We start from the raw sequence: 4,994 nt of genomic DNA on the forward strand, positions 1-4,994 counted from the left end.
TGAATGTGATGATGAACTTCTATTAATTTGGTCACTTATCTACTTCGAAAGAGATTATCCGTTTTGTACAAGAAGTGCATCCAGTTTTTGCTGTAACCCTCTCTGCTTTCTTGCACATGCTATGTGGGTCAAATGATGATACCATGCCAATTTCAACCTTTTCAGAATTCATTTGAAATGCTTTTCAATTTCAGGGTCTTTAACTCAAAATAATCAGTAAATGCATGAAAAATAACAAATGGAGTCAGAAAGGGTTGAAAATTGATGATGTGGCCTTGAATGGTGCATTTTGAACACACAAAAAGTTAGGAGTTAAAATAATTTAAAAAATGAAATCCCTTTGTAACAGACGAGTTTCTGTATGAAACCCTGATACTTCGAAAGAGATTGTCCATTTTGTACACGAAGTGGATCCAATTTTTGCCGTAACCCTCTCAACTTTGCTATGTGGGTCAAATGATGATACCATGCCAACTTTCAACCTTTTCAGAGATCGTTTGAAATGCTTTTCAATTTCAGGGTCTTGTAGTGCAAAATAATCAGTAAATGCATGAAAAATAACAAATGAAGTCAGAAATGGTTGAAAATGGATGATGTGGCTTTGAATGGCGCATTTTGAACACACAAAAAGTCAGGAGTTCAATAAGTTTTAAAAAATGAAATCCCTTTGTAATAGACAAGTTTCCTTATGAAATCCTGATACTTCGAAAGAGATTGTCAGTTTTGTACACGAAGTGCATCCAGTTTTTGCCTTAACCCTCTCAACTTTCTTGCACATGCTATGTGGATGAAATGATGATACCATGCCTACTTTCAACCTTTTCAGAGTTCATTTGAAATGCTTTTCAATTTCAGGGTCTTATAGCTCAAAATAATCAGTAAATGCATGAAAAATAACAAATGAAGTCAGAAAGGGTTGAAAATTGATGACGTGGCTTTGAATGGTGCATTTTGAACACACAAAAAGTCAGGAGTTCAAATAAGTTTAAAAAATGAAATCCCTTTGTAATAGACGAGTTTCCGTATGAAACCATAATACTTCGAAAGAGATTGTCCGTTTTGTACACGAAGTGCATCTAGTTTTTGCCGTAACTCTCTCAACTTTCTTGCACATGCTATGTGGATGAAATGATGATACCATGCGAACTTTCAACCTTTTCAGAGTTCATTTGAAATGCTTTTTAATTTCAGGGTCTTATAGCTCAAAATAATCAGTAAATGCATGAAAAATAACAAATGAAGTCAGAAAGGGTTGAAAATTGATGATGTGGCTGTGAATGGTGCATTTTGAACACACAAAAAGTCAGGAGTTCAAATATGTTCAAAAAAATGAAATCCCTTTATAACAGATGAGTTTCCGTTTGAAATCCTGATACTTCGAAAGAGATTGTCCGTTTTGTACACGAAGTGCATCCAGTTTTTGCCGTAACCCTCTCAACTTTCTTGCACATGCTATGTGGATGAAATGATGATACCATGCCTACTTTCAACCTTTTCAGAGTTCATTTGAAATGTTTTTCAATTTCCGGGTCTTATAGCTCAAAATAATCAGTAAATGCATGAAAAATAACAAATGAAGTCAGAAAGGGTTGAAAATTGATGATGTGGCTTTGAATGGTGCATTTTGAACACACAAAAAGTCAGGAGTTCAAATAAGTTAAAAAAACTGAAATCCCTTTGTAACAGACGAGTTTCCGTATGAAATCCTGATACTTCGAAAGAGATTGTCCGTTTTGTACACGAAGTGCATCCAGTTTTTATCGTAACCCTCTCAACTTTCTTGCACATGCTATGTGGATGAAATGATGATACCGTGCCAACTTTCAACCTTTTTACACTGGTAGAAAAAGGGCCTATAGTCCCGGTTCGTAAGGGCCTTTAGTCCCGGTTCCGGAACCGGGACTAAAGTGTCGGTACTAATACCTCCCCCCCCTTTAGTCCCAGTTCAATCCAGAACCGGGACTAAAGGCCCTCCACGTGGGCAGTGCGCAGAGCCCAGTCAGGAGACCCTTTGGTCCCGGTTGGTGGCACCAACCGGGACCAATAGGCATCCACGCGTCAGCACTTCTGTGGCTGGGGTTTTTGTTTTTTTTTGAAAGGGGGGGGGTTTGGGGGTTTTGGGGGGTTAATTTAGGTGTTTCATATATTGTGTTACCTAGCTATAACTAATAGAGAGAAGTGTCCTCTGTTATGTCCGTGCTTGGTCGACGCTACGTACTATACATACGTATAGAGAGGACTAGACACGCTAGCTAGCTAGTAAGCAAATGAAGGAAACAGAAGATCGTCATGAACATATACGCATACAGAGAGAAGTGATATCGACCACCTCTCCTTCTCCGAGAGATTGGTCGAACAACAAGTTCTCGTATATCTCGTATATCTATCTGACACTACCGGCTACATATATACAATAATTATCTCTTACAAATATAATCATACGGACTCAGGGTCCACATAGAATTCTCCATCTTCAGGGATCACGTGGTCAAGAAAGAATGCCGCCAATTCCTCTTGAATTGCTCGCATGCGAGCTGGTGCTAGGAGTTCATCCCGCTTCCGAAACATCTAATTTGAAGAAGGGGGTCAATACATATATATATATATATAAATGAATGAAACTCAACACAAATGATGGTAATAAAATAAAATTGTGAATGTTGTTATTTATGTACTTCATATTGTTCGTTAGAGTACCCGCCCCACTCACAGGTCGTGTGGCGGATGGACTCGCAGATGTAGTATCCACAGAAATCATTCCCTTGTTCCTGCCACAACCACTTTACAAGAAATAGAGGTCAATCAAACTGATAAGCAAGAATGCTAAATGGTATTGATGAAACTTGCGCTTGAATCACTAGGAGATGCGCGAAACATGCTACTATAGTACTTACTTTCGGGTGTCTAAATTCCAGCTCCTTCGGCAGTCCCGGAACTGTTTTGGTGAATTTTCTCCAAACCCTGCCGGATAAAGAAAACAATTACTTGATATCAGGAAATGAACAAAGTTGCTGATATGGTGGATAATGATCGATTTAACTTACTTCTTGAGGATTTCAGTCATGTCCGCATACTCCTGGGGATCTTTTCGTTTAGAGTCCAAGACGGTTACTACTCCCTGCTCAAGCTTAATCTCTAGGAGAATATAGTGGAAACTGCACACACATGCATAACTCATGAATTACATTACTATAACCTTGACTAATATATAAGGGAAACCAAATACGCACAAGACAGTAACACTCACCTGAAGTTCTAAGGAAAGAGTATTATATCTTTGTTTTGATTTATTACGAACGATCGTAGCAAGTTGGCCTCGGTAGCTGTGGCATGAAGTTTAACCTGAGTTGCATCTATGAGATATGTGTTAATGAACCCAATATCACCGACTTGTCTTTTCTTCAATTCGGCGATCTTCAATCTGCATAATATAGTGAGGATGATTATAAATACATGCAATGAAAGAGCTAAGCTATATAGAGAAACTTAATGACAGAAGTAGTACTACTTACAGACAGTAGCAGGCGACCGTTGTTTTATCGAGGGCCAATTGATTCAAAAACTGATAGAACTCCTCAAATGGAACAGGCAACAGATCAATTCCAACGAGGTCATGCTCCTTTTTAACTTTCACATACAAAGTACTCCTCCCCCCAGAGTCTCTGCAGATTTTCAAGTACCAATCATGCAATCTTCGCATCATCGTTGATAGAGATCTTTCATCTTTGACGAGAGGCGTCCTGTACTCGTATCTTTGTATCTGCACGTCCATGGGTTCATAATGTACTTCGTCGGGCAGGTAATCTGCAAGATTTCTATAACCGGGCACCATCCTCGGATCATTAGCGACGTTGTGGCTAGGCACCTTGAGCGGGGGGGACGATTGCTTCGCTTGTTCGCCGAGCTGGGCAATTTGTTTCCCAGCTCGTCGTTCTTTCAGCCTTTGATCACTGATAGTACTTCCCGACCGCTCCGCTTCGGCAAATTCCTTTCCAATAATGCGGTCATAGTTTCCTTTTGGCGGATCAGACTTCGGTGGTTTTGTCAGGGCAGCCAGAGTGCGCTTCACTTTCACCCGATCTACCTTCTCCTCCGGAGGTGGATGTTTCTTTGCTTTCACCCCTTCAAAGAAGTTCCTCACTTCTTCTCGCGCGATCTCGGTGTTCTCCTCCAGGGTCCTCTCATATGGTAACTTCTCTGGAGTCTTCAGAGAAGGACCGAATTTGTATGTCCTCCCGCCTCTGGTTGTACTGCTAGACGCCGACCGAGCAGACGGAGCGGTTGTCTTCTTTACTTGCTTAAGAGGCGGAGGAGAAGAACTACGACGCGCCGGAGCAGCTGGAGCGGCGGCAGGTCTCTTCCGCCCTTGCTGACGAGGCGGAGAAGGAGGAGGCTGGCTGCTCGGGCGCGTCGGCGCAGGCGGAGAAGGAGGCGGCGTGCCGCCACGCGCCGGAGAGGGATCCGGCCGAGGGCCCTGATCGTCACTCGTCGGAGGAGGAGGAGGCGGAGGCGGAGTGCCCTGACTCGCCGGAGGAGGAGGAGGAGGCGGTGGCGTCCAGTTCGGAAGGTTGATGAGCTCCTTCCGCCATAGGCATGGAGTCTTCAGAGCAGACCCCAGCCGAGTCTCCCCTTCACCGGTAGGGTGGTCAAGCTGGAGGTCCTCAAATCCCTCCGTTATCTCATCCACCATCACCCTAGCATATCCTTCTGGAATCGGCCGGCAGTGAAAAGTTGCGCCGGGTTCAGTAGGATAAACAGAGCCAACAGCCGCCTTGACCTTCAAATTCATCCATTGCGTCATAAGGTGGCAATTTTGAGACTCCGTTATAGCATCCACAGGATAGCTGGCAGGAGTCGTCAAGGCATGCTCCAGCTGAAGCAGCTCGGTGGAAGCCACGCTGCTTCTGCGCTGAGATGGCGGGGTAGCTTTGGGGGAGGCTTCGGCAGTACGTTTGCTACGATTTGCTTCTCGTTCCTCTATCGCGTCTACCCTT

The sequence above is a fragment of the Triticum urartu genome, chromosome 1A (genome assembly GCF_056163025.1).
Source record: "Triticum urartu cultivar PI428250 chromosome 1A, HENAU_Tu73, whole genome shotgun sequence".
In the NCBI taxonomy this organism is placed as follows: Eukaryota; Viridiplantae; Streptophyta; class Magnoliopsida; order Poales; family Poaceae; genus Triticum; species Triticum urartu.